Source organism: Saimiri boliviensis, chromosome X, assembly GCF_048565385.1.
Source record: "Saimiri boliviensis isolate mSaiBol1 chromosome X, mSaiBol1.pri, whole genome shotgun sequence".
NCBI classification, from domain to species: domain Eukaryota; kingdom Metazoa; phylum Chordata; class Mammalia; order Primates; family Cebidae; genus Saimiri; species Saimiri boliviensis.
In genome coordinates, this window is record NC_133470.1 from 38,288,354 (window position 1) to 38,314,196 (window position 25,843).

A 25,843-nucleotide genomic window follows, 5' to 3' on the forward strand; every position below is an offset into this window, starting at 1 on the left:
CACGTATGGAGTGACCTATAAAGCTCAGTAATTAAGACTGTATGATATTTATACTAGGACAGACAAACAGCACAGTAGAACATAACAGAGAGCCTAGAAACAGATCCATACATATAGAGAAGCTTGATTTATGACGAAGGAGGATACTGGGAAAACACAGTCTCTTCAAAGAAATGTGCTTATGTGGACCAGGATATGTGAACCTGAATGTTCATAGCAGCATTGTTCATAACAGTCACAAACTGTCAACAACCCAATGTCCATCAATAGTGGAATAGATACATTTCATTGCTATACAGTGTTTATAGTAATCTATAAAATGGGTGTGACCCATTTTATAGAATAATTAAACAAATGAAATAAAATGGGTGTGACCCATTTTATAGAATACTATAAACACTATATAGCAATGAAATGAAGCAGATACAGCTGAACCCAAACTGCATGGTTTATTTTATATACAGTTCAAAGACAGAAATAACCTTATTTTGCTGTAATAAATAATTAAAGCCAGCATTTGTTGAGTGCTTACTATGGAAAGTCATTTTCTAAGTCCCTTATATGCATCAACTCATTCAATGTTTACACGAGAAGTCTATGAGATAGGTATTATGACCAACTCCCCTATTTTACTTAGGAGAAAACTGAGAAACAGCAAAGGTTAAGTAACTTAACCAAGAGATTACACAGCTTGTAAGGGATAGAGCCAGGATTCCAACTCAGGCAAGCTGACTTAAGAGTCTATGCATCATCCTCCACAAAATGCTCAGGTTACAAAGAGAGAAACTTCCTCACTTCTGCTCCAGACTTTCAGTTACTTAATGGAAGACAAGAGATTACAACTAAATAGGTAAAATCATAGTATAAAGACAGGCTCTGTAGATGAAATCCATTTTCATGCCTATTTAGGCCATGTTCCAGAATCATCTAGTGGGATTTTCAAAATGCAGAGCCTGTGTCCCTATCTTTCCAGATGATACATATGAATACTATATTATTGATATAATTTAAATGAAGTATCTGTATTTAGTAAGTTTGTTGATAAATGCTATAATCCTTGCATATACAATTCAGCTTTTTAAAAAAAAACTTTAATTCTATATACTTTTTTTTTTTCAAATTCAGGACTTTGTGGTACTGTTTTGATGTCTTCACAAATATCCCATAACTACCATCTTTTTCCAACACTTTTTTTTTTTGAGATGGAGTTTCACTCCTGTTGCCCAGGCTGGAGTGCAATAGCTCACTGCAGCCTCAGCCTCCTGGGTTCAAGCGATTCTCCTGCCTCAGCCTCCCGAGTAGCTGGGATTACAGGCATGCGCCACCACGCCTGGCTAATTTTGTATTTTTAGTAGACCTCTATGTTGGTCAGGCTGGTCTTGAACTCCTGACCTCAGGTGATCCACTGGCCTTGGCCTCCCAAAGTGCTGGGTGCTGGGATTACAGGCATGAGTGACCGTGTCCAGCCCACTTTTACATTTTTTTTTTTTTTTTTTTTTTTAGAGACAGGGTCTTGCTACATTTCCCAGGCTGGAGTGCAGGGGCTATTCACAGGTGCAATCCCACTACTGATCAGCACGGGAGTCTGATCTGCTGCATTTCTGACCTGGGCTGGTTCACCCCTCCTTAGGCAACCTGGTGGTCTGCCGCTTCCGGGAGGTCACCATATTGATGCTGAACTTAGTACAGATACCTGATCGGCATAGCACACTATAGCCCAGAACTCCTGGGCTCAAGTGATCTTCCAGCCTCAGCTTCCTGAGTAGCTGGGACTACAGGCACGCACTACGGCTCCCGGCTGCTTTTGCAGCCTTTTTTCACTTTTTCACCCATCTGACTCCTACACTGGCATTGATGGCCTTTATCAACTTTCTATAAGCCTGCCTCCCTATTCTAGCTCCCAACTGTTTCTTCCAATGAACTTATGAGGCCCTAAGAATCTGGGCCGGGCGCGGTGGCTCAAGCCTGTAATCCCAGCACTTTGGGAGGCCGAGGCGGGTGGATCACGAGGTCGAGAGATCGAGACCATCCTGGTCAACATGGTGAAACCCCGTCTCTACTAAAAATATAAAAAATTAGCTGGGCATGGTGGCGCGTGCCTATAATCCCAGCTACTCAGGAGGCTGAGGCAGGAGAATGGCCTGAGCCCAGGAGGCGGAGGTTGCGGTGAGCCGAGATCGTGCCATTGCACTCCAGCCTGGGTAACAAGAGCGAAACTCCGTCTCAAAAAAAAAAAAAAAAAAGAATCTGTGCCTCTCTATGGTCATTTAGACCTACACTATCAGTTGTTTGTTTGTGTGCACATATGTATTTATGAATGAATGAATGGCAGTCTTGGTCTGTCACCCAGGCTAGAGTGCAGTGGTGTAATCATAGCTCACTATAACCTTGAACTCCCAGTCTCAAGCGACTCTCCTGCCTCAACCTCCCAAGTAGTGCTACCATGCCTGGCTAATTAAAAAATTTTTTTTGTAGAGATGGAATCTTTTTATATTGCCCAGGCTGGTCTCGGTGATCCTCCCACCTTGACCTCTTGAAGTGTTGGGATTATGGGCATGAGACACTGAGCCTGGCAGTTATCTATTTCATGGGTAGGTGCCTTTTGGTCTGTACTATAGACAAATAGTACAAATTGACTATAGACAAATAGAGAGCATCAACAGGTATTTTATCTTCAGCATACTATCCCACATATTGATGAGTATTTACAAATATTTGTTGGTGGTGAATTCATTTCTGAAAGAGAGGGGTCAAGTACGCACAATGTTTTTCATCCTTTCCCCATCGAAACTACTCCGTTTTTGTGCGAGGATTATGCTTCATTCAGTATTAAATCATTAAACTACTATTTGTAGAGGATAGAAGGACCAGTTACATGAAGATCCCATCTTCTAAGAGCCTAGACTGCAGAAGAAGAGATTAAGTCTTCATGGAGTAGTCAGCCTCTAAGATAGTTCCTCAAGAAGCAAGTGTGTGAGCACATGTGAGTGGTGGTGACTCCATAGGAATTAAAAGGACAGCAGCATTTCAAGGCATTTCTTCCCACAAACAACAATAAGGCCTCTAGCACCAGGAAATGTGTCAACATAGTCGGTAGGTTGGGGCTGGGAATGTCTGAGGTGCTGTAACTGGACCTAAGGCTTCCTCTTGCACTGATACTGTAAATAGGATATAATCATATTTTTTTAGTATGAATGGTGCTTTTTCAGGGTTGTTAATTAAGACATGCAAGTAGATAGAAATCTTTACCTTTCAATGGAGAAAGGGAATATTCACTGTTTAATAAAGGAATTCTGTTATATTGCCAATGGGAACTTAACTGCGTACTAAAGCAATTCTGATATCCTGTTGCAGACATTAAAATGACTGAGCATATCCCCAAATGCCTCTTTACTAATTGTAGCTCTTTTGGTGGAAGCTGTCTATTCCTATCCTTGCCCATTTGTGTATGAAGTTTAATATCTTCCCTTTCATTGGGGTGAACTCTTTATCTATGTTCAATAGAATGTATACTTTTTATGTCAAGATTGACGCAAATTAATTTTCTAGTTTTTTCAATTTTTTGTTAAATTTATTGATGCTTTTTTCTTTGTGGATCCCAGTTCTTTGAAATTTTAAAAGCTCTCTAAAGATATGTTAAATAATTTTATCTTTTGCTAGCTTTCCTATGATTTGATTAGCTTCTATCAACTCTATTCTGTAGGCAGTTTTTTTGTTGTATATGTATGTGTGTGGGGAGGGTGAATCTAAATTGATTTCTGAATTGTTAACTTGTTTTCTCAACACTGTTTAAAAATCCTTCTTTTCCCTGTTATATTTACTGAACTTTACTGTACATGCTACTGAACGGACTCCTACTGAAGAGAAATGCCTGGCGCTGCCTGACTAAAAAGCTGTTTTTTTCCCCCTGTCTTGTATCCTTTTAAGTGAATCTGATGCCAAGTGTGGCCCGTGGTAGTTCTGTGGGTCTAAATGTTTAGTAGTGCCAATATCTGCCATTTTTAGCTTTTATAGTAGAATATGGGATTTTTCCATTATCAAGAGTCTTAAGATGAGGGATTCTCTAAATACTTGAAGACAGTTCAGATGTTGAGATGGCCGAAATCAATGAGAAATGCCCCCTACACATTGGTTCTAGATTCAAGTCTACCTTTTAACTGCCTGGCAGATCTTGATCATGACATTTAACCTTTCTGGGCTGACAATGACTCCTCAATAAAGATGGGATTTGGCTTAGTAATTTCTAAGCTGTTTTTTTCACATCCTATATAGATTTGTTTCTTTGAAAAAAAAAGACTGCCTTGAAAGTTTTTGCCACTTCCAAAATTGAAATGTAGTCTGAAACACTGCTTATCGCATTTTAGAAACTGAGAACTGTTCTGATGTCCATCTAGATATCAAAAATTGATTTGTCACCATTGCCAGGGTCCTATATTTACCTCTTTTTTTCTTCTTTTCAGACATTTTTCCTGTCCAGTTGCTTAAAGGATCAAGAGCTCTTGTGATCCTTAATCAATGTTGTTTGACAATGGTGCCTCCTAGCGGATAAGGAAACTCCAGCTACAAGGGATAGCAAGTAATTCAAGTGTGACCCCTAGATTTGTTGTTTATGTTAACATACATCTCTGTATGGTTTCTAATAATTTCCAGAAAAAAAGCAAGGCAGATGAGAGCAATAGTTCTTATTCTGTTCTACCTTCTACCATGTAGGAACTTTACTGTTAGCCTTCAGTGTATTCATCAATCCTCACAGCTAAACACCCACCTCCCTAACCTCTAACACTAAAGCGATAGGGAGAGACCTCCAGATATAAATCATGATGAGTTACATCACAGGATCTCAGAACTGAAAGTTTAATTAAGAAACTTGCTTGAGGTTAATTAATTAATAGCAGATAGGATTAGAACTTCAGTCTCTTGATTCTCAGTCTGCTATATAACTACATGCTTCTTGTTCACCTTTCTGAAGGAGGAGGTTGCTATTGCCTTAACAGGCACTTAGAGGGGTTATTCAGAGACATAGACAGTGACATTCTAATTCTTCAAGGGGATTATTATTTTAAATTACTGAAATCCTCACAAGTTCTTTCTCAACCGACTAGGAGATAGACAGGGTTTTATGGAGTTAGGTAGGAACTAAGTTTCCAAGCTACTATTGTTTCTATACTCAAATGAGCTCTGTTCAACTAGGACATTGATTAGTTAGTAAATGGCCCAAGTTACGCTTGCAGTGTCTAAAGACTCAAGTCCTCAAGCTTCTCTTTTTTCTTCCCAACTCTTTCTCCCCAAATTTTTCACTTCATTAATTCCAAAAAATAATGATTATACAAATAGCTTACATGCAATTCTTTATCTACTGGATGTATTAGTTTGGCTAGTTTAAACACATTCTTGTTTTAAGTTTCTTAGACCTCTGATCTAATCCCACTTAACGTTTGCAGGTAGAAGCTGGGATGGATCCTCTGCCATCCCAAATCAAATCAATCATAACCACTGCATCAGTTTGCTTGCTATCCTGTGTAAGTTCTTGTAACTCTGGTATGGATGAGTATCTGTGATTCTTCCTAAGTCTCTCTAGCCCTTATTTCCATTCTTCTCTCTAGAAATAAGTTCTCCCTCTTGCTCCTCAAAACCTTCTCTTCATTCAGAGGCAGGTGCATCAGTGCAGCCCCTGCCACCACTAACAGTAAAGCTCCTGATCTCTAGGAGAGAGAGTGCCCTTTCAAACGATGTAGATATGAAAACCACAACAAGTTCCTTCTAGTCGCTTGCAAAATTTAAGGGTTTTGGGTCATTTTTTGACAGTTCTACTTGTGTCATGTTTTCTGTTTATCTGTCTCACAGAACATCTAAACTATGTTCTGTAAATAACTATGCCAGCCCTGATATGACCTTGCAGATCAGGAAGGTGGTACAGGTGAATGATGAACCTGGAAAACGATCTCACCTTGAACACACCAGGGATTCCAAAATAATCATACAGTTAATTATTGATTTTCTGCTTTCATTTTACTGCCATTTTCACTCTGAGATCAAACTAGCTTGCATAATCTTACTTTTAGACAAGTTCCTGGCTAAAATGAAAATGTCAGTATTGGTACTTGTAAAACTATAGATGTATATAGATACAAACAAAAAGAGAAGCATAAGTATAGGTATTTGCTCAAGACTAAATTATTCCAACTTAGCAAGAAAAATGGAATCATTATTGTGTCTTCAGGAGAATATCCCATATGCCCATGAATTATTTCCAAGTTTCAGACATTACCAAGAAAAAAACAGAAGTCCTTGAATGTTCAAATAACATCATGAGCAATTTGCAAACAGCCACAAAACTCTTTACATAGACAAATAAAAGCCAGCAGTTAACTAAACTGATCCTTTGAGTATTACAGGAAGACACAGATACCTAAATTTATTATCCTCATAGACTATGATTTTTATATTAGTCACTCCTCTGGAATAAGATGCCGAAGGTTCCTGTTAAATGCAGGTACGTTAACAGCTAATAGCAAAGATTTACTGGGCATTTAACTATATGCCAAGTACCATTTAAAGTGCCTTACAAGTAATAACTTATTTAATCCTCATAAAAAACACTAGGAGACAGGTACTATTTCACAGACGAGGAAATTGAGGCTTAAGACAAATGTTATATAACTTGTCCAAGGTCACACAGTTACAAAGTAGCAGAGCCAGGTTTGAACACAGGCAATCTGGCTCCAGGTTCCTGAGCTTTTCTTAATACTGAGGCGCTATACTAAATAGAATTTATGACAATGACAATGAAGACAATGGTAAAACTATGTAGTGTTGTGATTATCAGAGTACTTTCACACTTCATTTCATTCTCAAAAGTTGGTAGGGTAGAAACTGAGGTGCCAAGAAGTGAAATGGACCTTATGCTAATGGTAATGCCCCCTAAACTCTTATTGCTAGCCTAGGTTCTTCTCCTGGGGGCCAGACTCAGGCAGTTTGGAGCAGACACCGACAGGTGGGTGTTCTACAGCCACCATATTAAATGATCCAAGAAAATTAGCAATTTTCTTCTCCAAACCTTACATCTGAGGTTACAATGTTTCTCAATTTGGGAAAGTTTTGGGCTATTATCTTTTAAAATAAGGCCTCTTTTCTTCATCATTCCCTCTATGCTCTACTTCCAGTCATAGCCCACCACTATTAGCAGTGCTCCAACCACACATGCTGACATATTTCTGGCCATTCATTCCACAGGCTCTTTGCCTGCCTGTAATGCCTCTCTCTTTTACCACTCATATAGCAGATTTGCCATCTATATTCTATTAATTAAACTCTCCCATCTAGAGCCCCAGACCAAGCATGGAAACAGCAGTGGGCTTTTATTTGCCCCTGGTTGGACATGGAACAGATCCCTGATTCAAAAGTAGGTTATCTATAGGGGGGTCAAGTCAACGACTTAGGATACTCAGTTCTAGAAAAAAGGGGGGAAACTGAGATAACCAGATAGATGCATTCACTCATTCATGTGTATTTTTTCTCTCTCTATCTGGAATGTGAAGTAAGAAAAGCAGAAATAAATTACTTTGGCTTCAAGAGAAAGCTGGTTCTTCCAGACCAAAGCAGATGCAAAACCCTAAGGACTGAAAAGAGCAGTAACTTGGGTTCCTGAGATCTTTTATCCTAGTTCCTAGGAGGCCTGGTTTCATTCTATTTTCTTTCTTTAAATTTTATTATTTTGCCAGGTGCAGTGACTCATGTCTGTAATCCCAGCACTTTGGGAGGCCAAGGTGGACAGATTGCTTGAACCCAGGAAATCGAAATCAACCCTGGCAACATGGTGAAACCCCATCTCTACAAAAAATACAAAAATTATGCAAGTGTGGTAGCATGCACCTATAGTCCTAGCTACTCAAAGGCTGAGATGGGAGGACTGCTTGGGCCCAGGAAATCAAGGCTGCAAAGAGCCATGATTGTGCTACTGCACTGCAGCCTGGGAGACAGAGTAAGACCCTGTCTCAAAATGAAAGTTTTATGATAGTTCTGTTTCTTTATAATATCTTTACTACTTTTGTCTAGTTTCATCCTTGCCATTACCACTTGGCAAACTCCTGGTAATCCTTCAAGTCTCAGTATTACTTCCTCTATGATGGCTCTTTCTCTTCTTCTCTCTCTCCTTACCTCTCATTGTAATTGTTTCCATGTGTAGCCATCTTTGCCCTGAAATTCTAGCTAGATCTCACAGATAATAGGCATAAAGAAACAAAACTACTAAATAAAGTTGGTGACAGAGCTAGGACAACAGTACAGGCCTTTCCATTTGTCCTCTAATGTTCTTTCACTCACATGTCTGAGATATCAGATAGGAATACCAAATGGCAGCAAAGAGATACCAATAGATACCAAAAAGGCAACACATCTCAGAAATGAGCCAGAATGGGAGCTGTGCAGAGCATGAACACTGGACACTGGTTGAAGAATACAGGCGTTTAGTAAAGGATGGAACTAAGAATTACCCAAACTCTTCATTTTCCTACAATATTGTTCCTGATATACTCTTTTTTTTCTGGCTTCTGCAACTCCTTGGTGTCATGATTTTCTATCTCTTCAGCTATTCCTCCTCTATCTCATTTGCTAGCTATTCCTCCTGTTCTACAACCTTCAAAATTTGGAAGAACCTCAGTCCTCAAGTGCTTTTTTCTTCTCCCTCTGTATACTCTTCTTAATCATCTAAGTAGCAACCATTCCCAAATCTCTGTATCTATCCAAAGTCTCTCTCTGTGCTCCTAATCCACATATCCACCTTCCTATTTAACCATTTCATTCAGATATCTTACAGAGACTTCAAACTCAACATGCCCAAAGTATACTGCATCATCTGCTTCCAGGGTTGCCCAAGTTAGTCAATGGCACTATCATATATCAGGTGCTTAAGCCAGAGATGGCAAGTCAGCTTTTATCTTACATTTTCTCTGTCCCAGCGCTAGAATTTATAATCATTTCTCCAAGGATCCCCTGGCTGCTTAAATTAGAGGAAGACATTCGGAAATAAAAATCTAGGTGTTGGGTATGCTTTAGGCTCTCTAAGTGGACAGAGCTGGGAAACACATGTATATGTACTAACTCATGTATACACATATAATTTATGATTTCTGTATATATCTGTACATGTATATGTGTATATGAGCATGTGTGTGTATGGATAATAAATTCAATGAGACTATACTGCTGTCTTCAACTCTAATCTAGCAGCTATGAGTTCATTCTAGCCTTCCCTATTGCTTATCTGTAATTTTCTGACAGGATTTTAATGTTCTGCATGTTAAAAAAAAAATCAACAAGCAAAATAAAACAGGCAGATTTGGAGAAAATATTTACAAATACATGAAAAAGGTAAATATCCTTAGCAAATAAAGAATTATTTGCCGGGTGTGGTGGCCCACGCCTGTAATCCCTGCACTTTGGGAGGCCAAGGTGGGAGGACTGCTTGAGCCTAGGAGTTCAGGACCAGCTGAAGCAAGCAAAGGAGAGCCTGTCTCCATTAAAAACAAACAGACAAACAAAGCTAAAAAAAAAAAAAAAAAAAAGAATTCTTACAACTAAAACAACGAAAGAAAGCGAAACAACTAATGAAAAGTGAGTAGATGGAAAAGAAATGGGTAAGCATACTTTTAAAATATTTGACCACACTCATGATAAAATAAATGCAAATTAAACCAAAACATCCTTTTGACCTATCAAAATGTAAACATGGGATTATAGGCATGCACCACTATGCTTGGCTAATTTTTAAACTTTTTTAGAGATGAGGTCTCACTATATTGCCCAGGCTGGTCTCTAATTCCTGGGCTCAAAAGGGAAAATGAGTCAGAATTCAAGAGAATCTGATAAACTCTACGCTCTAGCATTGAGCTGCCGTCCTAACGGGCTAGGGGTGATCTGGAAGTAATCAGTCCCTTCATAGACTTGCAACCTGGCTTTACATCTAGATGGCACAGAAAATCTAAGCCTTGAATCTTGAGCAAGACAGTCCCAAACAGCTAGTGCCTGAATGTTCCCAGAAGAAGCAAATACAAATCCTTTTTGGGCCAGGCACGGTGGCTCATGCCTGTAATCCTAGCACTTGGAGGGGCAGAGGCAGGATGATTCCTTGAGCATAGGAGTTTAAGACCAGCCTGGGAAACATAGTGAGACAATGTCTCTATTAAAAATTTTTAAAAAATTAACTGGCTGTGTATTGGCATGTGCCTGTTGTCCCAGCTATTCAGGACGCTGAATCAGGAAGATTGCATGAGCCTGAGAGGTAGAAGCTGCAGTGAGCTGTGATTGAGCCACTGTATTTCAGCCTGGGCAACAGAGTGAAACCCTGTCTAAAAAAAAAAAATTCCTCTTTGGAAGAAAGCAAGCATCATCTTAAGCCAATAATTTTTTAAACATAATTTCTAGTACAAGATCAAAATGAATCAGGTACATGAAGAAGTAAGAGATCTTGACAAAGAACCAGCAAAAATAACAGACAATAAAAGCAAATGCACAGGGGCTTCATACACTGATATTATCCCAAACAGATTATCAAATAATGAAGCTTACTATGTCCTAGAACATAAAAGCTGAGCTTTTTTTTTTTTTTGCAAGAGAATGAAAGTAAAAAATAATACAGCAGATCTTTCTTTCTTTCTCTTTCTCTCTTTCTTTCTTTCAAGATGGAGTTTTGCTCTTTTTGCCCACACTGAAATCCAATGGTGCGATCTCAGCTCACTGCAGCTTCCGCCTCTCGGGTTCAAGCGATTCTCCTGCCTCAAACCCTGAGTAGCTCGGATTACAGGCAACTGCCACCACATCTGGCTAATTTTTTTGTATTTTTAGTAAAGACGGGGTTTCACCATGGTGGTCAGGCTGGTCTCGAACTCCTACCCTGAGGTGATCCGCCCGCCTCAGCCTCCCAAAGCGTTGGGATTACAGGCGTGAGCCACCATGCCCGGCCAAAAAATAATACAGTAAATTTAAAAAAGGAAATAGAAACCATAAAACTGAAAAAATATAATTAACACTTAAAATTTAGTGAATAGATTAACATCAGGATTAAACAGTACTAAAGAGAAAGAGACCTGTAAGGGAGGACAGAAGAAATAAAAGACCAAAGCACAGAGAAAAGAACATGCAAAATACAGAAAAGAAGGTAGGAGACATAGAAAATGCCACAAGGTATACCTCTACCTATATTTAATTTGGTCTTACAACAGGTGACGCAAGAGATAAAAGGGCAGAGGCAACATTTGAAGAAGTAATGGCTCAAAATTTTCTAAAACTATGAATAATATCAATATACTGATTTAAAAAACAAAGAACCTAAGGCAAGGTTAAGACAGACACACATACACTCTTAAGACACATCACAAACTACAGAAAACAAATGATGATGAAATAATTTTTAATAACCTGAGAAATAATGACATTACCTTCAGAGAAGTAACAGCCTCCTAGCTGAATTCTCCACATCAAATATATGCCAGAATATAGTGAATTGATATCTAATGGAAAGAAAATGCCAGTCTAGAATTCTCTACCCAGTAAATATCCTCCTGACTGCAGGGGATATAAGAAATAATTCTGAAACTAAGAAAAATGGGAAGTTTGCATTCAGCAGACTGACACAGGGAAAATGAACCGAGATAAAACCTTAGAGATGCTGAAAGAATAAAGAACAAGGAAAGGATAAGCATGTGGGCAAATCCAAATAAATACAAATAATACTAAGAAATAGGAGATGATATAAATACATGAGACTTATGTTTTTACACACACAAATATAATTTAAATACATGAAAACCATAACCTAAAAGTCAAGGAAGGCATTATATAAAATTGATATGTTCCACAGTACTTGTACTGTTCAGAAGGACAATAATGGTATCAATATCAGAATTTGATGTGTTAGGAGCATACTGTAATTTCTGGGATACACACTAAGATAACAGAAAAGAGTGCTTAAATTTCAAAATTAATAGAGGGAAAATAGAATGATAAAAATATTCATTTGATTCAAATAAATCAAGAGAGGAAAAAAAAATGTGGAATAGGTGGTGCAAATAGAAAGCACATAGGACCATAGATGTAACTCAAAATACAATAAAATGTAATGAAATGTAAATGAACTAAATGATCCAGGTAAGAAACAAAGATTGAGAGGCTGGAATAAAACACAACTATATGCCTTTAAGAAGAGACACAACTAAAACCCAAGGATACAAACAGGTTGAAACTAAAAGGAAGGGAAAAAGACCCCAGAAAATTAAACCCAAAATAAAAGGATGGAAATAACAGCAAGTAGAAATTACTAAACAGAAAATAACACACAACAAAAAGAAATTACAGGCTGGGCACAGTAGCTCATGCCTGTAATCCTAGCACTTAGGGAGGCTAAGGCGCAGAACACTTGAGGTCAGGAGTTTGAGACCAGTCTGGCCAGTATGGTGAAACTCCTCTACTAAAAATACAAAAATTAGCCAGGTGTGATAGCGGGTGCCTGTAATCCCAGCTACTTGGGAGGCTGAGGCGGGAGAATCACCTGAACCTTGGAGGTGGAGGTTGCAGTGAGCTGAGATCACGCCACTGCACTCCAGCCTGGGCAATATTGAGACTCTGTCTCAAAAAAAAAACACCAACCAAACTAACAAAAAAACAGAATTACAAAGCTACAAGTTGTCCTTACTAAAAGTGACACAGTAATGAATAAAAACCCTGAATATTCCTATAAATATTTAAGGAATTGAACCAAGATTGACTCTGGCCTGGATGGATTTAGAGGTGAGTTCTACAAATCATATAAAGAGAACAATAGACGCCAGGTGTGGTGGCTCACATCCGTAGTCCCATCACTTGGGAGCCCGAGGTGGGCAGATCACCTGAAGTCAGAAGTTTGAGACCTGCCTGGCCAACAATGTGAAATCCTGTCTCTACCAAAAATATAAAAAATTAGCTGGGCGTGGTGGCACATGCCTGTAGTTCCAACTACTTGGGAGGCTGAGGCAGGAGAATTGCTTGAACCCAGGAGGCAGAGGTTGCAGTGAGCCAAGATCTCGCCATTGCACTCCAGCCTGGGTGACAGGAGCGAAACTCCGTCTCAATCAATCAATCAATCAATCGTAACAACAAAAAACCTCAGAGAACAGCCCCCAATTAATTTTATGAGGCTAGTATAATCTAGGTATGAAAACCAGGCCAGGTACAGTGGTTAACGCCAGAATCCCAGCACTTTGGGAGGCTGAGCGGATGGATCACTTGAGCCTAGGAGTTTGAGACCAGTCTGGGCAACATGGCAAACCCTCATCTCTACAAAATTAGCCAGGCATGGTGGTGCACCTGTGGTTCCAGCTACTCAGAAGGGGGCTGAGGTAAGAGGAATAACTGAGCCCAGGAGGTTTAGGCTGCAGTGAACTGTGATGGTGCCACTGCCCTATGGCCTGGGTGACAGAATGAGACCCTGTCTCAAAAATAAAAAAGTAAAAATAAAATAAAAAAGAGAGACACAGAAAACCTAAACCAAACCCAGCAATATGTAAAAAGGATTATGAAGATTATAAATCATGACCAGGTTTGGTTAACTGAAGAATCAATGCAATCCACTGTGGCAATAGATTGAAGGATGGCATTATGTACTTATTTCAATATAGTCATGTGTTGCTAACTATGGGGATATAGGCTACAAACCTGCATAGTATGTGACTGTACTGAATGCTGTAGGCAACTGTAATACATATTTGGGCATCTAAACATATCTAAACATAGGAAGGGTACAATCAAAACATGGTATAAAAGGTAAAAAATGGTACACCGGTACAGGGCACTTACTATGAATGGAACTTGCATTCATGAAAGTTGCTCTGGGTAAGTCAGTGAATGGTTAGCGAATGAGAAGGCCTAGGACATTACTTTCCACTACTGTAGACTTTATAGACACTGTACACTTAGGCTACCCTAAATTGATATAAAAATATTTTTCTTTCTTCAGTAATAAATCTTAGCTTACTACAAATTAACGAAGCCTGATGAAATTTTTAAAAAATTTTAAAATCTTTTTGACTCTTGTAATAACACTTAGCTTAAAACACATTGTACAGCTCTACAAAAATATTTTCTTTCTTTATATCCTTATTCTATAAGCTTTTTCTATTCTTGAACTTTTTTATTTATGTTTTACTTTTTATACTTTTTTGTTAAAAAACAAAGGCATGGTTGGGCATGGTAGCTCATGCCTGTAATCCCAGCACTTTGGGAGGCTGAGGCAGGTGGATCACTTGAGGTCTGGATTTTAAGACCAGCCTGGCTAACATGGTGAAACCCTGTCTCTATTAAAAATACAAAAAATAGCAAGGTGTGGTGGCAGGCACCTGTAACCCCCGCTACTCTGGAGGCTGAGGTGGGAGAATCGCTTGAATCCAAGAGGCGGAGGTTGCAGTGAGCTGAGATCCCACCACGGCACTCCAGCCTGGGTGCCAAGAGCGAGACTCGGTCTCAAAAAAAAAAAAAAAAGGGGGGGGGTGCTGGGTGCAGTGGCTCACGCCTAAAATCCCAGCACTTTGGGAGGCCGAGGCGGGTGGATCATGAGGTCAAGAGATGGAGACCATCCCGGTCAACATGGTGAAACCCCGTCTCTACTAAAAAATACAAAAATTAGCTGGGCATGGTGGCGTGTGCCTGTGGTCCCAGCTACTCGGGAGGCTGAGGCAGGAGAACTGCTTGAACCCAGGAGGTGGAGGTTGCGGTGCGCCAAGATCACGCCATTGCACTCCAGCCTGGGTAACAAGAGCGAAACTCCATCTCAAAAAAGAAAAAAACAAAAACCCCACAAAGGCACACACATTATCATAGCCTACACAGGGTCAGGATCATCAATATCACTGTCTTCCACCTCCACATCTTGTCCCACTGGAAGGTCTTCAGGGAAAATAAGATGCATGAAGCTGTCATCTCTTATGATGACAACGCCTTCTTTTGGAATACCTCCTGAAGGACCTGCCTGAGGATGTTTTACAGTTAACTTTTTTTTTTTTTTGAGACGGAGTTTCACTCTTGTTACCCAGGCTGGAGTGCAATGGTGTGATCTCGGCTCACCGCAACCTCCGCCTCCTGGGTTCAGGTAATTCTCCTGCCTCAGCCTCCTGAGTGGCTGGGATTACAGGCATGCGCCACCATGCCCAGCTAATTTTTTGTGTTTTTAGTAGAGACGGGGTTTCACCATGTTGACCAGGATGGTCTCGATTTCTTGACCTCATGATCCACCCACCTCGGCCTCCCAAAGTGCTGGGATTACGGGCTTGAGCCACCGCGCCCGGCCTACAGTTAACTTTTTTAAAAAAATAAGTAGCAACACACTCTAAACTAACAATAAAAGTATAGAAAATACATAAGCCATTAATATAGTTTGTTATCATTATCAAGTATTGTGTGCTGTACATAATTATATGTGTTATACTTTTATATGACTGCTAGCACAGGTTTGTTTACAGCAGCATCACCACAAACATGCGAGTGATGTGTTGAGCTACAATGTTATGACAGCTATATCACTAGTCGATAAGAATTTTTCAGCTCCATTATACTCTTATGAGAGCACCCATGTATATGCAGTCTGCTGTTGACTGAAATACCATTATAGGATGCATGACTGCATATGCAGAAAAAAGCATTTGATAAAATTCATGATCCATTCATGCTTAGCATACTCTAAGATCAGAAATTAGAAATAAGATAACTGCCATCACCATTGTCCTGAATGCTTTATCCATTGTAATAAAGGCAAGAAAAGAAATAAAATGTTAAAAAAAATGGAAAAGACAAATCAAATCCTCCTTATACACAGATGATACAATTATGCATGCAGAAAATCCAAATGATCCTACAGATTATTTACTGGAATTAACGAAGCCTGATGAATAGAAAGGAACACAAATAGAAAGTTAGTACAAGGAAAGGGAAAGTGAGAGAAACTGACTTATCCTTAAAAGCAAATACCTAAGAATAAATCTAACAATACATAAATCTAATACAGATGTATACAACCTCTATAGAGGAACATATAAAACTTTACTGAAAGAAAAAGAGCTAAATAAATGGGAAGATAGACACTATGCTCATGAATTGGATGATTCAACACTGTAAACATGTCAATTATTCTCAAATTGTTATCAAGATTTGACATAGTAATTCAAGAAAAAAATCTCAATAGTTTTTTTTGTTTTGGTAGAAATCGACAACCTTATTCTAAAATGTATATGAGAAATGCAGACAAGTACATCTCTTAAAACATGCCTGAAAGAACAAGGTGGAAGGATCTTCTCTACAGAATAGCCAAATCTGGGAATCACCCAAATACTCATTAACATTAAAATGAACAAATAGTGCAAGTTTGTTCATGCAATACTACATAGAAATAAAATAAAGGAACAACTGCAAAAAGCAACCAGATGAATCTCAGAGACCAAAAATATACACTGTAGGATTCTATTCAAATAAAGATTTTAGGCTGGGCGTGGTGGCTCAGGCCTTTGGGAGGCTGAGGCAGGCAGATCGCTTGAGGTAAAGAGTTTGAGACCAGCCTAACTAACATGGTGAAACCCTGTCTCTACTAAAAATACAAACATCAACCAGGTGTGGTAGTGCACGCCTGTAATCTCAGCTACTCAGGAGGCTAAGGCATGAGAATCACTTGAACCTGGGAGGCGGAGGTTGCAGTGAACTGACATAGCATTGCACTCCAACCTGGGCTACAGAGTTAGACTGTCTCCAAAAAAAAAAAAAAAAAAAAAAAAAGATTTTAGCAGACAACACTGAATTTTATTATTTGTTTTGAGGATTCCTATTTTTATGCTAGGGATATAAAAGCACAGAAGTGAAGTCCAGATTAAAGTTATTTCTTAGAGAAGAAGGGGATTATGATCAGAAAGGGGAACTCAGGTGCGTTGAGGTACTGGCAGTTTTTAAATTTCTTGACCCCGGTTGTAGTTACATTGTTGTTCACTTCTACAATAATTCTTTAAGTTGTATATTTATGTGTATGCATTTTTCAAAATGTGATGCATTGTATTGAGAAAAATGTTAAATCTAAGTATGATGTATGTATTTCTATGTATTCATATACTCTTTTACTGAGCTATTCTACTTTCAAAAATGTATTCTGAGAAAACAAAGCAATCAAGAAGCATGAGGAAGTAATTATGTACACCATATTAATTATAACATTATTTCTAGTAGAGAAAACAATGTTAATGTTAAACTATGGGGAAATTATTAAATTAAATATCGCACATGCACACATTTAGATGTCTTAATGAAGTAATTAAAATACTATATCCAAAAAATATTTAGTGGTATAGCAAAATGCTTCCCATAGAAGAAAATGATCCAAAATATTTGTGAATGACATTTATTTTTGTCATAATTTTTATGACAAAATTATGGCATTATTTTTATGACATAATTTATTTTTTATCAAAATTTTCCATAATTTCTAATTTTTTACAAGTTATGTATATGGCAAAGGTTGTACACTAATATTTTTTTGTTTTTGAGACTGAGTCTTGCTCTATCGCCCAGGCTGGAGTGCAGTGGTGCGATCTTGGCTCCCAGGTTCAAGTGATTTTCCTACCTCAGCCTCCTGAGTAGGTGGGATTATGGGTGCCCGCCACCATGCCTGGCTAAATTTTTATATTTTTAGTAGAGACAGGGTTTCATCATGTTGGCCAGGCTGGTCTCAAACTCCTGACCTCAAGTGATCTGCCTGCCTTGGTCTCCCAAAGTGCTGGAACTATAGGCATGAGCCACTGTGCCTGGCCAATAATTTTTATTTTTAAATGAACAAACTATACTTCTTTTAAATAACAGAAAATTAACTGAATTTCTTCATATTTTATATGTACACAAATTTATTCAAAATTATTTTAGTAGCTTAAAGATTAGTTTTCATAGACGAAAAATTATTAGTTACAACTTCAAATGTATTTCTAAGATCTGAATATAGCTTATTTTCTACTATAGCATTCAAAGTTTAAAATCTATTCTACACTGTAACATCTCAATCCAGGATTTGTTTTATACAAAAATCTGATCACCTAAATTATTTTTGACAGTTGTAAAAATGATACTGTATTTACAGTTAAAATGAAAACAACAACAACAATAACCCCAAAACTCCAAACCCTGTCATTATCTTTATAGGCAGTTTTTTGTTTGCAGATTCAGGAGTTTATATCAACCTTTTAAAACCCTTCTTCTATTTATCTCTATTTTAGTTTGTGCACAAGAGTTAACATTGCAGGCCTAAACTACGATCTCGTGAATAGCTTCAAAGGCCTACTAAGGTTGGCCCTTGAGAGGCGTATCTGGGAACTTGGATTTTAGGAGGGTCCCTACATTCCTAACTGAAAAGTGTGACTCACTGTGTCTAAACTGTTTGTGCTAACAAAACGATTTATGCTGAACACCTGCTTTCTTTCTGGGCGTCTGGAATTTGGTTAAGTGCCAAGTGGAAGATGCCTATGTGACCAGCCCCCAATAAAAACCCAGGGTACCAAGTTTTTAATAAGCTTCCCTGGTTGGCACCACTTCACACGTGTGGCCACAACTCATTGCTGGGAGAGGACCCTTGAAAGCTTGTGCTTGGTTTCCCCTGGACTTCAACTCATGCATCTTTTCCTTTTGCTGATTTCTCTTTATATCCTTTAGCTATAGTAAATCATAGCTGTGAATATGACTATATGCTGAGTCCTTTGAGTTTTCTTAGTGAATCATGAAGCCTAAGGGTGGTCTTGGGGATCCCTGATACATAGTTTGTAAAACTAAAATCAACTAAACATTTTGATACTGTGAATCAAGAGAAATGTTTACTTTGCTGAAAAAACAAATAGCAATTTATATCATCACGCATAAAAACAAAAAATCAAAATAGATTATATAAGACTAGTCATAAAATATGTACAAATCTTCAAATAGATTAAAATGCTACAGTGCAGATATTTATTGCTTGGTATGAGACACACATATTTTCCCTTAAGTAGCAAGTTTGTTGGTAAGTAGTAATCAGTTCCACTCTATCAGTATAAATAAAGTTCACGAACACTTCCTTCCCCAGGCATAAATACTAGACCAAGATAAAATAAAATAAAATAAAGGGTTTTCAGTTTATCACCTTTGTGAGCTACAAAAACACAAACTGCTAATATTATTTTAAAAGATACAAACTATTGTTTTCATGTCAGATGTGTTTTAAATCCATATTTAATTATTGTAAAAGTCTCCCCATGGCATATGTAATCACTCTGTAATAAGGTAATTAAAATTCCTTGGCCAGCCAATTTAGGATTTACAGCTTAACTCAAGTACCAGACACTATTAAAGACAAGCCCAAATGTGTTACTTTGAAATAAATATTTAATTTGTGGAGATAACCCAACTCAGTCTGTCTTCAAAACTGAACCTGTATTTAAAATACGTTTCAGCAAATTGCTACAGACAGGTTCAAATTTAAGTGTAATCCCAAAGTAATGGATGTGCAAACATATGCAGATGTCTACAAAATTACTGTGTGTGTTGGGAAAATGATGATATAGCCTTTAAGTTGTATTACCCCTATTTTAAAGGTCAATCATCTTGTGACCTGCCCCATCAGAACTCACATCTGCAAAAGCGAATGTCTAGGGGTGGGACCTGGGTTCCTGCTAGTTTAACAAGTTTTACACTGGGTTTTAAAATTTGAAATTTACTAATCTAATCTTTTCCATATCTAAAATTCTGGTTTTGTGAGTCTCTGTATTTAAGTATGCTTTAAACTTATAAACCATTAGTGATTAAGCAGATATCAACTAGTTATTATTATTATTATTATTATTATTTTTAGAGATAGAGTCTTGCTTTGTCACCCAGGCTGGAGGGCAGTTGCAGCTCACTGCAACCACTGCCTTCTGGGTTCAAGGGATTCTCCTGCCTCAGCCCCCTGTGTAGCTGGGATTACAGGTGTGTGCCACCAAACACAACTAATTTTCGTATTTTTGTAGAGACAAGGTTTTGCCATGTTGGCCAGGCTGGTCTGAAACTCCTGACCTCAGGTAATCCAACTGCCTCAGCCTCCCAAAGTGCTGGGATTACAGGTGTGAGCCACCGCATCCCGCTTGTTTTTTTTGAGATAGGGTCTTACTTTGTTGCCCATGCTAGAGTGCAGTGGCATGGTCTTGGCTCATTGCAACCTCTGCCCCCCTAGCTCAAGTAGCTGGGACTACAGGTGTGTGCTGCCATGCTTGGCTAATTTTTAAATTTTTTTCCATAGAGATGAGGTCTAACTATATTGCCCAGGCTGGTCTCAAACTCCTGGGCTCAAGTGATCCTCCTGCCTTGGCCTCCCAAACTTCTGGGATCATACGCATAAGCCACTGGACCCAGCCATCAACTAGTTCTAAGGATTTTTCTAACATGATAAATAACGTTCTTGGGCCATATAATTTCATGACTTCAGTTTAGGCAGAAAAAAGAGTGTTGGTTATACATAGTATGTGGCAAAGACAGATATGGACACCATATTAAGAAACTCACTGATAATCCAAATATCAACGTTGTTTTGTTTAGCCTTTTCTCCATCAAAACGGTGTTGTTTCTAAGTAGCCAACAAACAACAAAATTAACTGACCTAATTTTATTTTATTTTTTGCCTTTCATTTTCTACACTGTATGGGTGTCATGTTATGAAAACTGTAAAAAGAATCCAGATAACCTATAACCTAAGCAATGAGCCCCTAAATGCCGGGAGCAATTACGTCTATTGCCAGAAACATGGAACTAATTTAGCTTAGTCTACATTGCAGCTATAGAAGCAATCTCTCACCTAGCCAGTAGGTGGAACTATACACAAGTGCATTGGCTTTGCTTTTTGATCCGCATGACCTTAAATCTTACGGTAACGAATATTTTTGGTTTGTTTGTTTGTTTGAAACCCAGGAGATCAAGAAGGATGCACAAAACTGGGCAAGGCCAATTGTTGAGGTAAATTTACAAGACAATGATACAAAGAATAATTTTCTATTTCTATTTTGTTTCTGGCCCTTCTGAAAAATAACTATTTTAACTGAATTTATAATCTACTTCAAGGTCCCTATAGCTAATAAAACAATTCTCAATTTAGAAACCTGTCATTTAAAATTCATGTTCAATCAGGGAAAACTGAATATCAACTGATCATGATATGGTATTGAGAAATTCTTGTTGATTTTGTTAGGCATAATAATATGGTAATTTTAAAAATCCTTATCTGTTAGAAATAAAAACAAGAGTATTTCTAGGTGAAATGATAGTGTTTTAGAAATCTCCAAGGAAGAAAAAGACATCAGGAAGAACAGAATAGGAATGGCAAAATGTTTTGATAACTATTGAAGCTTGGTGACCAGTATGCTGGGGTTTATTATACTATTCTCTCTTTTCATTTGAAATCTTCCACAATTAAACAGTTAAAAAAGAAAGAAAGAAAGAAAGAAAATAGAAGGCTGTGTTCTAGTGATTTGGATTAACACTGGGATCAGGTCACTGGAAAATATCCAATTTAACCAGGTCTCATCTTGATATTCAGCCATCAATAAATTATTTTAATCACAACTAAGTCAAAATTAGTTACATAAAATCCCATACAGACTACTTCAACAATAAGGGACTAAAACTAGCCTGTTAAGGCCACCGGAAATAATACTTTATAGTTAGAAAGCACTTCAACATTTACAAAGGGAAGTCACATACAGTTTCTCATCTAGTTCTCATAATCTTAGGAAGACTCTGAAGGTAAGCAAACTGAGGCTCAGGGAACTTTTAAGACTTGACCTGTATTTAAGTATGCTTTAAACTTATAAACTAATTATGCTAACCTCACATAATTAGTAAAAGTGACAGAGCTGGGATACTAACCCAGGTTTTATGAAACCAAAGATCCTCTTTTCTCTGCTACACTGTCACTTAGGCCTCTTTGATACAAATAGCATATATGGTGAAATTTGGGCAAAGTTTTGAAATTTTTTCTGTGATCATTATTTTACAGTATATGATAAAACTTGCTTTTCAGGAGGCTGGGTATGGTGGCTCACACCTGTAATCCCAGAATTTTGGGAGGCTGAGGAGGGTGGATCACTTGAGGCCAGGAGTGTGAGAACAGCCTGGCCAACATGATAAAACCTCGTCTCTTCAAAAAATACAAAAATTAGCCTAGTGTGGTGGCACGTGCCTGTAGTCCCAGCTACACAGGAAGCTGAGGCAAAGAATCCCTTGAACCCAGGAGGCAGAGGCTGAAGTGAGAGCTGAGATGGCACCACTGCACTCAGAAAATAAACACACAGACAGAAATAGATTTCTTGAATAAAACTAAACCAGAAAAGTAATTTTAAAAGAATTACAGTATCTTGGCTGGGCATGGTGGCTCATGCCTGTAATCCCAGCACTTTGGGAGGCTGAGGAGGGGTCTCTACTAAAAAATACAAAAATTACCCAAGTGTGGTGGTATGCGCCTGTAGTCCCAACTACTTAGGAGGCTGAGGGAGGGGAGTGGCTTGAACCCGGGAGGCAGAGGTTTCAGTGAGCCAAGATCACACCACTGCACTCCAGCCTGGAGACGGTCTTGCTCTGTCTCAAAAAAATAAAAAAAAAATTATAATACTTAAAATTAGAAGGGATGTTAGAGGCTCTCTCTAGTCCAAAATTAAAATCTTATCTTTAGCCCCCTTAGATGAATCTAGCTTCAACTTGAGTGCTTCTAGTGCAGAATTGCATAGTCTGTGAGACAGTCTGCTTCACTCATGGAGTAAGTCTAATCACGAAAAAGGTCTTCTTTCCTTAGAGGTGACGTCTGCCACTTGTTGATTCTAGTTACAGCCTCTGATGCTGCACTCAAGAAGCATATAGTCTTATCTATGACAGTCTTTCAAATAACTGCAGACGTTGCTTATGTTCTATCTATGGGCTTCTGCTTTGGGGACTCTTCTAGAAGAAGAATAAAATGAATACATTTATGTATAACTAAAGCCTCCCAGTCTTTTCAAAAGCTCTTCTATGCCAGTGGTCTTCAACCTCGGATTTGGGTATCTCTGAGAATACCCAAAGTCCTTCCAGGGGACACATGAACTAGGGTATTTTTAAGGCAATCAGTTTCCATATCTTTATTTTCCATAATTTTGTCTGTCTGAAAACAAGTCTGTGGTCTGTTTTTCTTTTACATCTCCACATCTACAATCACCTATCTACACATCTACAATTACCCATCCAAAAGGCAAACTACTCCTCCATCCCAAAAAGCCTAACTTCAAAGAGACTACTGGGAAATGCATGGCCCCTGAGGGAGGAAGAGACCCTTGAAAGCAAAACAAAGAGTGTTTGAGAAAAAAAGGGAGGTGCCACCTTACTTTATCCAGGCAATATATTCATGGTAAGCTGTTTTAGAATTCAAAATCAATAGTAAGATGAATGTCACAGGGATGTCCATTTAACACTTTAACTTTGTTTGAAAAATAAAGTCAGATATTTTTTTTTCCCTGATAGAAAACGAGTCTGATTTGGCTGAGTGATTTGACAATAAGGACTAGTATTGCCATGTGGGTCACATAGAAGACATTTTCCATACAGTGAATGAGATAAACAGGCAATTCTACAGTTGTGCAGAAAATATATTTAAGGCTGGGCGTGGTGGCTCACGCCTGCAATTCCAGCACTTTGGGAGGCAGAGGCAGGCATATCACGAGGTCAGGAGTTCGAGACCAGCCTGGCCAACTTGGTAAAACCCCATCTCTACTAAATAATACAAAAATTAGCCAGACATGGTGGCGCGTGCCTGTAGCCCCAGCTACTTGGAAGGCTGAGGCAGGGGAATCACTTGAACCCAGGAGGCAGAGGTTGCAGTGAGCAGAGATTGTGCCACTGTACTCCAGCCTGGGCGACAGAGTGAGACTCTGTTTCAAAAAGAAAACATATTTAAAAGAATATTCCCTTTGTAGGGACATGGATGAATCTGGAAACCATCATTCTCAGCAAACTGACACAAGAACAGAAAAACAAACACCACATGTTCTCACTCACAGGCAGGTGTTGAACAATGAGAACACATGGACAGAGGGAGGGGAGCATCACATACTGGGGTCTGTTGCGGGGGGAATAGGGGAGGGACAGTGTGGGGTAGGGAGGTTGGGGAGGGATATACATAGGGAGAAATGCCAGATATAGGTGACCGGGGGATGGAGGCAGCAAATCACATTGCCATGTATGTACCTATGCAATAATCCTGCATGTTTTGCACAGGTATCCCAGAACCTAAAGTGCGATAAAATATGCATTTAAAAAAATAAAAGCAGAAAACAAAATCAAAGAAGATAATAAAACTCAAAGTTTTTTGATAAGTCTAAAATAAAGTCTGTTTTTAGAAGTAGAAAAAAAGAATATTCAAGATACTGAGAATTATATTCTCACAATAAAAGTTTTTATATATCAACCTAAAAATATGTGAAGGAGTACACGTTTTTCAAAATTCTTCTTCTTCTTTTCTTTTTTTTTTTTTTAGGCAGGGTCTTGTTCTGTTACCCAGGCTAGAGTACAGTGGTGCAATCATGGCTCACTGCAGCACTGATCTTCCAGGCTGAAGGGATTCTCCAACTTCAGCTCCCCAAGTAACTGGGACTACAGGTGTGTGCCATCATGCCCAGCTGCTAGTTTTCATACTTTTTGTAGAGACAGGGTTTTACCATGTTGCCCAGGCTGGTCTCGAATTCCTGAGCTCAAGCAATCCGCCTGCCTTGGCCTCCCAAGGTGCTGGGATTATAGGTATGAGCCACCACACCTGGTTTCAAAATTCTTTCAGCAGTTTTGCCAGAAAAGACTTTGAAGGCTGTGTCTCTATGACACAATTTCGAGTCTCTTTTCCATTCTGGTTATCCAATTCCACAGACATTCCAGTGTCCTGCTTACTGTGAACACTCCAGGATGAACAGGGGGAGTATGGCTTTGTTCTGAATACTATCTACTCCTAATTAATGTAGCCTAACCTTCCATTTAGGGCTTTTTACCCTGTTGCAAACAACAACTAAAATGTTTACATCTTTTTTCACATAGTCACAACTAAATTCACACTAATCTTGCACTTACTCATTTTTGAATGAAGGAGTTAACATTAACTGGTCTCAAATTTCACCTTCTTTGTTTCAGCTCCTTTGCTACAAACTTGTAAAAATATTTTTGAATTTTGATGTACATAGCCACTGTGTTAGCTAGCCCTTTGTAGGGGGCAACTTGTGAAATGCCTCCCAGTGATCCTTGCCTCCTGATATTCAGGCCCTGGTATAATCCCATCCATGTATGGGCTGGATCTAGTGACTCATCTCTAACTGCAGAAGCGATGGTGTGTAATTCTGGAGATTAGCTTATGAGACCGTGACTTCTGTCTTGCTCACACTCTCTTGTCCTCTTGCTTGCTTGCTCTGATGAAGCCAACTGCCATGCTCTAAGTTGCTCTATGGAGAGGTCCACCTGACAATGAACTAAGGAAGGGTTAGGCCAACAGCTCTTAAGGAATTGTGGCCCTCAGTCCAATAGCCTGTGAGGAAGGTAAGACTGTCAACAATCATGTGAATGAGCTTGGAAGCAGATCCATGCTCTAGAGGAGCCTCAAAATGACTTTAGCCCTGGCCAACAGCTTTATTATCACCTGTGAGAGATCCAGAGCCAGAGTACCCTGCTAAGTTGTACCCACATTTCTGATATACAGAGACTGAGATAGTAAATGTATGTTGTTTTACGCCATTACATTTTGGGGTATTTGTTAATACACCCTCTGATCTTGGTATCTTCTGAATATTTAGCA

General features: G+C 38.7%; 1 protein-coding gene across 13 annotated transcripts in view; it reads right to left on the reverse strand.

The window, feature by feature from the left end:
- CASK (calcium/calmodulin dependent serine protein kinase) overlaps positions 1-25,843 on the reverse strand; it is a 410,801-nt gene that overhangs the window by 236,288 nt on the left and 148,670 nt on the right. The gene's annotated exons all lie outside the window — the stretch shown is intronic.